This window comes from Nerophis lumbriciformis, linkage group LG11 (genome assembly GCF_033978685.3).
Source record: "Nerophis lumbriciformis linkage group LG11, RoL_Nlum_v2.1, whole genome shotgun sequence".
Classification (NCBI taxonomy): Eukaryota; Metazoa; Chordata; class Actinopteri; order Syngnathiformes; family Syngnathidae; genus Nerophis; species Nerophis lumbriciformis.
This window is the reverse complement of record NC_084558.2, coordinates 11,241,465-11,252,537: the sequence shown is the minus strand read 5'-3', so window position 1 is coordinate 11,252,537 and position 11,073 is coordinate 11,241,465.

Below are 11,073 nucleotides of genomic sequence, written 5' to 3'. Positions count from 1 at the left end.
GCCTCAACAGAGCCAGTGCCATCATCAAGGACAGCACCCACCCTGGCTCTGACCTGTTCCACCTGCTGCCCTCTGGGAAGCGCTACAGGTGCATTAAAACCAAAACAAACAGGCTAAAGAACAGCTTCTTCCCCAGGGCCATAACCATCCTGAACGGACTGCCCCATTGTCCCTCATAACTGCCTTCGCTTCGGTGCAATAACCCATTCCACCAACCACCCTGTTTTTTTTTTTTGTTTTTTGTTTTTTTGTTTTTTTCAATATATATTCATTTCACACCATATTCATTGCACTTCTACATTTTTTATATTTTTATATATTTGCACATTGTTTTTCTAGCATGCACACATCGCACTGTATGGAATGGCCTCAATCTCGTTACCTTGCGTAATGACAATAAAGCTGATTCTGATTCTGATTCTGAAAGATGAAAATGCTGGATGTGGAGCTCCTGGGTTAGTGCGGTTACACATGGTCTGTCATTGTAAGGCCTGTGTGATGTACAGTGAACATAATTTGAGTTACAAGCCACCCGGCCAACGGTTCAAATTGCATAGTCTACAACCACAGTCAGAGATCGAATGATCGATGGAATTAATGAACCTAATAACTGCAGGGGAACCAGAGAGAAAGACAAAAAATAAAATAATAAACTGAAACTTGAATAGTATATAAAATCCTACCCTTTAAACACTGGAACTAAGAAAGTTAATCTAAAGGAGGACAAGCAGATGACCGAATCAGTGAAACAAAACATTAAAAACGTTCTACCAGTTACCCGACAAAGTGAGTCAGCCTGACCGAAACACCGTCAGTCTACCTCACACAAGCACCGGCCAAACACACCCAGAGAACGCACATTTATCCATGATAATATGAAAAAGTTGCTGATGTTGTTTGATGTACTCTAGTTAATTTTTCCTGGTCCTGACTCAAAAAACTGAGCAAACGAGCATTAGCTTTGGTACACAAACAGCTTTCTGTCAGCTCTGATCTTCGCCACTCAAAAACATTTGTGGGCAACACAAAGAACAATAACAGTTCCTATCGGTACACAACTGAGAAGCATCCTGTAGGAGACACCCACAAAAGTCCGGTCCTCTAGGTAAATGCTGAACAATATTATTACATTACTTCATAAAACTACTGTAGTTGTTTGTAGTACATGCTATTGTATTGTTTTTCAAACAATATGTCTGAACTAAAAGTTAGTTTTTCTTTTTAAATTGAATGTTACATGTTAAAATTGCTGTGTTTTGGGAGGGCCAAGCACAGATTAAATCAATGTCTATTAATTTCAATGTGCAGGGCTGATTTGAGGTACAAGTGTTTTGAGTTACAAGCTTGGTCGTGGACGAAATGGAGCTCGCTCACTTAATACTTGTGACACCAGTGAAGTTGGCCTTTTGTGTAAATAGACAACAGTCTTAGAGCTTTGTGTTTAGCTCATAAAAGATGGGAACAAAGCATTTATATTTTTGTTGTGTGTATTTGAACTTTAGGCTTTGGACAGTGGACGCTAATGGTTTAGCAGTCAAAAAACTCTCTTGTTGATTTTGACAATGTTGTTGTTGTTTTTTTCCTTTTTGTGTGCGTGTATACCATTACATAATGGCCTTTAACGCAGACAACCATTGTACATGCCCTGTGTCAATCCCAAAATGGGATGTAGGAAAAAAAATCACAATTAAGATTGTGAGCCAAAGAGATAGATACTACTGATGACATTTGAACTTTCCACATATGCACATGGGTTGTTTCTGTCAAAGTAAGTTAACAAACTAACTAGCCAACTAACACTTTTATTTGTCCCAAATGGGCATGACTATTTAAAATATGTTTCAACGTGAATCACCTTGAAAAATGAAAATGGGACAGCATTCATTGCAGGAAAGATAGCATATAAAAGTAAAAGCTGTGATTTTACTGTTCTGCAGACTAAGTACTTTGTTTTCATTAGGCTTCATTTATGGTTCTCGATCCCACGTTGAAGTCTAGTGTCTTGATTTTTTTTTTGTAATATTTTAATTCAAAACCGCCAATCTTGTAGAATGGATTTTTTTTGGTCGTATGTTGGCTACTACTCTTAGTAATAATCGAGTTTTACATTCAATTGCAGTAATTGCAGGCTTGGTGATGAATGTTGCCATCAATAGTACTTTATTAACCTGTGCTGTATTTAAAGGCATTGGCATTGATTGAAATTGTACTTCCAATATTTCTGACATGTAAAATCAAATCATAATGAATAAATAAACATTAACCTTGACCATAATACAAACAAACATATCTAAAAAGGTAACAGCCTTTGTCAATAATTGTGGGTCACTACAAGCTGTTAAAATTTCCAGGTCAGATATTATTTGCGGACGACACCTACTTTTATAGTTCGGGACATGACTTAAAAGCATTATCAAACATTATTGAACAGGAAATGATTAAACTTAAGAGATGGTTTGATGTCAATAAATTATCATTAAATGTAAAAAAAACAAAGTTCATGATTTTTTGTAAGAGGAAAAGGGAGGAAACGATCAAACTGTCAATAGATGGAATTGATATTGAAAGGGTCTCTGAACTTAGATTTTTAGGAGTGATACTGGATGACGGTCTGACATGGAAATCTCATATTGCACATGTACGTAAAAATATGTCTAAGAGTATTTTTATATTTAATAAGGTAAAATATGTGTTAGATTATAAGGCAATGCGTATATTGTATTGTGCACTTATATTGCCATATATCAGCTACTGTGTGGAAGTGTGGGGGAACACATATAAGAGTAACATAAAGGCATTGTATCTACTACAGAAAAGAGCTATAAGGATTATTCATAAAGTAGATTACTTAGAACACACTAACATATAATTTATTAATTCGGGTTTATTGAAATTACAGGAGCTAGTAAAGTTACAGACATTATGTGTCATGTTTAAGGCTAAAAGTAAAACATTACCAGCAAATTTACAAAAAATGTTTGTCATCACTTCTGAGAATGAAGAGCATAGAAGAAAAGGTCATTTCCAACATCAGTATTCAAGGACAACTTTAAAACAAATGTGCATATCAGTGGTGGGGGTTAAACTATGGAATTCGCTTTACAATGAGATCAAAGATTGTAAAAATATTTTCCAAGTGAAAAAAATTTATAAAGACAAAACAATAAGATCATATGGACAGCCATAAGTGTTTCCATTTTGCTTTATATTTATTATTTTACTTAATAGTTTGCCTGGTTTTGTATTTGTTTTGTATCATCCCGTGAGGTGTATAATACTTTTGTTTATACTTCATGAAGTTTTGCACTTGTTGTGATTGTTTGTATGTTTTTTTTTGTTTTTTTTTATATTTGGATGTAATTGTTGGTTTATATAATATTAAGTAAGACTACGTATTATGTTGAAGGGAGCAGGAAAATATAAGATTTTTCTTCATCCTGCTCCTTCTCAGGCATTGGTGTGTAAATGTATAATTGAATAATTGTGGTATAATTGTCTATCAATCAAAGATGCACATCAATGAAGGAGATAAATTTAAAAAAATGAAATGAAAAAAAGATACATCTCAAGAAGCAATTCATGTGTGTACAAACCTTTATTTGACACTTCTCCGCAGTGCCATCCTCGAGTTTCTCTTGGTTGTTTTCATTTTGCTCCAAACAGGACGCCTCCCAGTCTGGGATCGTCATCTCCTGTGAACGTCTACCCCTCTTAAGAGGGTTCCATCTCATTGAACTGAGAACCTGAGAAATAGTCCACAGAGAATAGAACAAATGAAGAAGTTTGCTTGGACTCATGTCATGGGATAATACTTTCAAGAAAGACCATGGATGCCAAAGTCAGACACCCCATCAATGTTCGTGTATGTGTTTATTCAAACCAACTGTGAGGGAATACAATCTTTTTTTTTTTTTTACCTTAGACCATACAGTGCATTATTGTTTAAGCATATTTTCAAGTAAAGCGTGCATTTTTAAAAAAAATGTTTCATTGATTAGACAAAAAAAACAGGAAGTGACCTGTGTGTGTCACTCATTTGGGAAGCAGGACTGTTTCTGTTCCTTTGACACCTTCATAATTACATCTCATAAATGACACCCCACGCTGTGCAGGGTTGGGTTTACCCGAAAAAGGGGAGAGTTTGTGGGTTAGCGGTTTGTTTGCACTCCCGGCTGATTAATGTAGAGCCACGAGATATGCGTCTAATGCTCTCAACATCAAGACGAGAAGACATGAAGGTGAAGAGGTCACATGAAAGCTGATAGTCTTATCAGACACATAAGTGGGGAGGCAGGCGAGAGTTGATTTAGATTACGGGTTGATAAACACTGACCCCACTAACACTGGCCTTTTGCATGTTTAAGTGATGGTCTTTTAAAAAAAAACAAATGACAAGGAGACTTAAGTGCTTACTACTTGTAATGTTAAAAAATATGTTAGTGTTGTGTTGCAATGATGTGGGGCGGCAACATAAATGAACAAATTGGGATGTATGTTTAAATCAAGAGATGTTGTTTGTAAAGCCCATTGAGACACTTGTGGTTGAGGGCTATAAACATACATGTTGATTGAGTGATAAATTGGGTACATTTTTTCACAATAACTCTTGGCCCAAGAGTACTAAATCTCGGTGTTGACCCCCTCACATATCCACTTTGCACCCTTAATGTCATCCCATCCCATCAGAATTCTAGTTTCCTCCCTGCTCTCTGTCAAAGCATTGATACCCTGGCTCAGACATAAAATCATGCATCTTCCATAAGATAAATTGACACATATGACAGATATTATTTAACTTGACTACTTGTGTGATCTTCCTCACCTATTTTGACTACGCTATGTAACTTTTCAGCATCTTAGTCTCGCTTTCAGTTACACATCATAAAATACTGTGGTTTCCTTCCTAAGGATCGTGAAGGCTAAATAGTACAATGTTTTTCAGAAAGAGCACATAAAAATCATGTTTCATCATAGGAATGTCACAGTTTTGCTCCAATATATAGAAATGTTTTGTTTTTTTAGCCAACGGATTCTATTAGTAGAAGGGCACGACCGAAAAAGAGTGGCATTAATGATACCAGTGTCTGAAAAACATGTTACGCTATTAAATGCAGCATTTGAGAACAAATTAGGGGCATTTCTATCAGGGCCAGTGTGCATTTCTACACTTTATTTTACCTTTCGATTTATTCTCATCTGCCAACCTCTTTTGGCTGTCTTTTTGACACTTACGCATGTCCCATGTAATGTACCACATTTTTTCAAGTTTTTTAGTAGATGATTTACTGACATTATCATAATTGAAAATGTAATATAAACTTGTATTACATGCATGCAAAGAACGCAGAAAATGTTTCCCATTAGGCTATCCTGTAGCCATCTCCATTGGGTAATGGTGTTGTGACCTTTGTTTACGATCCGTCATGTCAAAAATATACCTTCGCAATGGCTACTAATGAATACTCTCAAACTACAACTGGTTCGGAATTAACGGTGTTAGGATCATAATCATCCAAATATGATTAGCAGCAAAGTGGACATCCACCAACTTTGTGGCTTGGAGTGCAAACGGAGGCAATAAGAAGTAAGCTAGCTAGATGGTTAGTTAAATAGTGAGCTTGTTTCGGTGCTTCTGATCGTCTCCCAGTCCTGCAACACAGTGCGGCGTTTGGGCAAAAGGATGGTTGAGGCAACCGTTAAACACATTTTGTATTTATCTAAACGCAGAAGTGATATTTGGATGTGAAAATAAATGTTTAAAAACATGTGTTTTCGCTGAAATTTCACGTGTGTAAATGTCCTAATACTGCATCTTGGACCTCTGCAAAGGCTCATCTGTTTTTGAGGGGTTTGTTTGAGAAACACCAGCTGACACCCCCTTTAAGAACTGCAGTGGTCTGTAAACATTAGGGTGGATTAGGTTGCGGAAGGCAGCGACATAAAAGCAGGTAAAAGGAGGTAGCCGAGATTGGAAGAGGCAGATAAGGATGGTAGTGATGGGCACCAAAATTCAAATTGAAGAGAAAAGCTATTTCTGAATTGTTCTTTTCTCAGTTGAAATCATGCTTCGATTAAATCAACCAAACGTTGTTGGGAACAAATCAACACACACACGTGTTATACTGCAACAAGTCACACTCAAATTTTACAGGACTCCAAAGTAAACTGAAATTTACTATTGGGTTTTAAACATTTCTAAGTGTCAAACAAGAACATATATAATACAGTAATCTTAATGATTGTAGGTTTTTGTAAATGTAATTGTTTCAATTTACGACTCAATTAAAGTACTATCAATTAATGAAAACATTTTAAAATGATCAATAAGAAATGCTACTTTTAATAACAATTGAAATGCAAATGGTAGCTGGCTAGCTAGACAGCCTGCAGTTAGCTGGCTAGGTAGCCAGCACCTAGCGTGAAAAGCTAACAAAGCATAACATAACATAAGTCCTTCTTGTCAAACGGATTGTCTCAAATGCTCAACACCATTCACAAAATATACAAAGTTTATACCATTTGTCCACAGAAAAATGGTCAACGCCATTTGAGAGTCCTGATATACTCCAAAGGGAATGAGAACAAAATAACATTAAGTAGAAAACTCACCACTAATAGCGCAATTATTTTCTGCTCCCAATTTGAGTCAGTTTACTTCACTTTATGATTATTATTAATTAATTAATTTTCTGTCTTGGCTCTTGGCAAAGACGGTCTCACTCCCTCCCCTCTCCGTGTCTGCCCTGCTCGCTTCTTTGTTTTATCTTGTTTAACTTTCTTGTTTCCTCTTTTAGCACTGCTCTCTAAAATCTAAACAATGGAATTGATCAACTGGCCTCTCAAATTTTTTAAAAAGATCTCAGGTTCAGGAGAACCTGTCTGCCCTGTCAGAACGGTTGTTGCTGAACACACAACGGACTCTTGGGAGAAGAGGAGTGCCGCGTGCCTGGCGACCCTTTCAATCGAAGACACTGACGACATCTGCCTATTTGGAATCATGATAACAGGACATCTGCTGATCGTAGTAGGCGTTGCCCTGTATCGACAAATTGGAATATGCTGGCAGCCATTCAAGGTACCCCAAAACTGCCACAAATGATTGGAGGATGCAGGCAGAATTCTGGACACTCAGACTTTTGTAATTAACATCGGACTGTCTGCCCTGCAGAATAAATTTGAAGACCAGAAATAGACAAGAGTGAAAAGTTTAAATTTATTTTTGCTCACTCAGCACAATTATTCCCTGGCTAAGCAGTGGCAAGGTCATTGCTTCAAGATTCCCCTCAAAGACAGTGCAGCGAAGACAAAACAAACTCCTTCTCTGTCAACAACAAGTGGAAAGATAAACTCTCTTCTTTGCCACCGCTTGCGGAGCGATTCCAGGCCTACAGACTTAACGTACACACCATGGACCATGGATACATATGCACCCATAACCCCACCCCCATCCCACGTCTTTGCCACCGCTTCACCCCACGTGGTATGACGAACAACGGAGCAGCGCCCTAGTGGCTGGCAGCTTCGGGCCACATGCCTCTTCCCCTCCTGTTGCAAGTCTTGTAGTTTCTGTGTAAAATGTTTGTGTGTGCTTATTGGCTTTCAAGTTGTTTTCTTGGCCACAGTCTGTACCCCTCCCCAATAGGAGCCCAGTCTGATATCGACTTTTTTTTCCACTCATTCTCCGACTATTTTTTTATTCAGGTTACCCCAGTGTCTACCTTTTTCCCACCTTTTACATGGAGCCATTAAATGGCGGCCCATCACCATTCCTGCTATGTCTTCCTGTACAATTTGTACAGTTTGTCTAATCTTGATTGGGTTTGTGGTGAAAATGAAATGTCATTGTACTTGTGTAAAGACAATAAAGAGCATACCATACCATTAGTGTTGAACATCTGTTGTACCTTCGTCTTCCCTTAATGAGAATGGCCGCACGAATCCAAAGGAAAAAACAAAACATGCCCTCTTACGACTTACAGCACATAATGACGTAACTACAACTCATTAGCTTTGTGTATTGTCACCTAATGATAGCAATTTGGATAGTTAACGTTAGCCATTATTGAATATATAGTCCAGCATACAACAACTTGACTGTTAGTTGTCGGTTGCTTCTCTGGTTGTTTTTGTGGATGTGTACACAACAAATTCCTCGGACCTATAAGCAATTTTCATTCAATATAATTAGAAATTGTGAAAATTTTAGACACTTTATAAACTTGTGTTCTGTTAAACCACTAATGTTAACATACTGTAAGTAGCTTTCTTGTTACATTTTTTGGTTACCGTATTTTCTTGAATTGCCGCCGGGGCGGTAATTAATTAAAAACCTCTTTTCACTCCGGCGCTTACCAAAGGCATGCGGTAAATGTAAGCATGCGCTAATTATTTTAAAACCTCTTCTCACTCTGGCGCTTACCAAAGGCATGCAGTAAATTTAGACCTGTGCTTATAAATTTGAGTGTGATGTAAGGATACCATCATGAAAAGCACATTTAATAATAAAAACGTTATTATGGTCTTACCTTTACTTATAAATGAAGTCCATGTGCAGCTCCTTCTGAACAAAAGCATCGTTAACTTGTTTATAGAAGTATTCCTTATCTTTCTTCAGTTTTAAAAGTCTCTTTGTCTCGATGGAGATATTCCTTTAATTATTACCTCCTGCTTCGATTGAAAGTCCAGTTTAGAAAACTTTTTTATTTTACATATGTAATCCTCCATGTTAAAAGTGCAAGCGAGAGGAAAAAATAAACGATCGCTGCTCACTGTTGCTGCTTGTTGTCACTTCTTCTGCAGCCGAGTAGTCGCAAGAAGGATCACTAGCGCCCTCTACCACCAGGAGGCGGGAGTCATTTAATGACTCATATTTGACACACGCAGCTACGGTATATTAATAAAACATAGCTGCTTACTGTTCTTTTTAGCATATTCAATAGCTTGGACCTTAAATCCTACCGAATAGCTCTTAATCTTCTTCCCTTTATGCGATTTCAAAGTATTGAAATCAGTCTTCTCCATTTTGAAAATGATGACAGGTGAAGTTCACTCGTGACGCGACGAGTTTGACCCGGCGGAAATTCTAGACATGCGCTAATAAAAATTATATTTTGCGAAACGAGTTTGACCCGGCGGCAGGCCCGGCCCTAACCAATGTGGCACCCTAGGCAAGATTTTAGGTGGTGCCCCCCCACATCGGCAGTGAAGTGTATATACTCACAAGAAACCGAATAGCTTTGTCTGTGACATTTTTTTTTTTTTTACTTACAACTATACCTAATATATAAAGGGGTGGAAAAGTGACTATTACCTGCAGGGCAAACATTAGCTAACCAGAAGGCAATAACAATGTAAACAAAAAACACCTGCTTAAAAGATCTAATACAAATGTCCCTGAAAAATGTAAGGTGGGAGTACTGTAATTACCTAACGTTACATTATTATTTTCCATAACAATTTAGCCCCCTCCACAATATTAACCCGACGTTAAAACAGAACTAGCTATTTATTGATTAGCAATTGCCGAATCATGTAACATTAGCTTAATGCTAAAAAGCCAGGTTACTATCACATTCTGTAACAGACAAATAATTTCATGTAGGCTAACGTTACCTACCTGCTACCTCTCTCTTTTCTCGTTTCTCCTCTTCTTTTCTCTTTTTTCTTCCCTGGGCACCTGACAGTTTTGGCCGTTTTGACATCTTGTGTTGATTTTTTTGATGTGGTGACGTCCAAAAAGAGTCATGATACGGGAAGGGAGGGGGCGCACCGTCCGGGTGGGGAGTGGGGGGGGCGTAATGTTGTAACAAATAATATTTATATTAAATAGGCTTTACTTTGCATTTTAATTAACGTGGGATTATTTTTTGTATTTAGAAATAATAGTAAATAAATGATAAATGGGTTGTACTTGTATAGCGCTTTTCTACCTTCAAGGTACTCAAAGCGCTTTGACACTACTTCCACATTTACCCATTCACACACACATTCACACACTGATGGAGGGAGCTGCCATGCAAGGCGCTAACCAGCACCCATCAGGAGCAAGGGTGAAGTGTCTTGCTCAGGACACAACGGACATGACGAGGTTGGTACTAGGTGGGGATTGAACCAGGGACCCTCGGGTTGCGCACGGCTACTCTCCCACTGCGCCACGCCGTACCAACTTTTTTTTTATTTTATTTTTTTTCTCCAATATTTGTGGCACTGGCGTGGCGCCCCCTGATGGACGGCGCCCTTAGCATTTGCCTATACGGCCTATGCCACGGGCTGGCCCTGCCCGGCGGTAATGTTAAGCATGCGCTAATTATTTTGCGAAACAAGTTTGACCCAGCGGTAATTCTCGGCAGGCGCATACTATATACCTGGCGGCAATTCAAGGAAATACGGTATAAAAAATAGCAAGTTGCAAACTGCCTTTTGAAACAGTTATGGCTGAGATCTGGTGAGGTACATGCTAACGTCATATTTGTCTCAAAAAGTTTGGTCGGATTCCACATTTTACAAGTGGTGAGGAGGCTTATGACTTGATACGTTTCAGTGTACCAGCAAGTAGCTTTCCGACCTCGTCCATCATCTGCTCGCTCGTTAAAACAAAAAAAAAATGATGCTTAAGCTCAGCATATGAAAGGTTTGGTTTTCAGAGTGGTGCCAGAGTAAACTGGGTGCTATTTGGCTTAAGAGACATTTCCGACTCGAAGAGTAACGGTCTCAGGTCTCTGTTTGTGATGGAACGGTGCGCCTCTGGCCGAGCTCCTGCCATTTCTTAGGCCTCTTTGTGGCTCAGAGGAACACTTTAAAAGCTGCAAGTTATCACTGGAGCATGGGAGGTTTGTGGCGCACAGGATGACCATGCCCATCATGCCACACTCTATTATACTCTCGATTACCGACCCGACACACACCTTGTGCAAACCTTGCCACACGCACTTTCCGTCTGTCCATGAGCTGCCAATTCGCGCATCTATTCCTCCCCAATAGAGCGTCCCTCTCGCTTTGCCAGCTGTTTGTCCGTTTCGCTTTCCTTCCACTCTTCCGTGCCCATCCGTCCACGTACCCGCCAGCACTCCATCA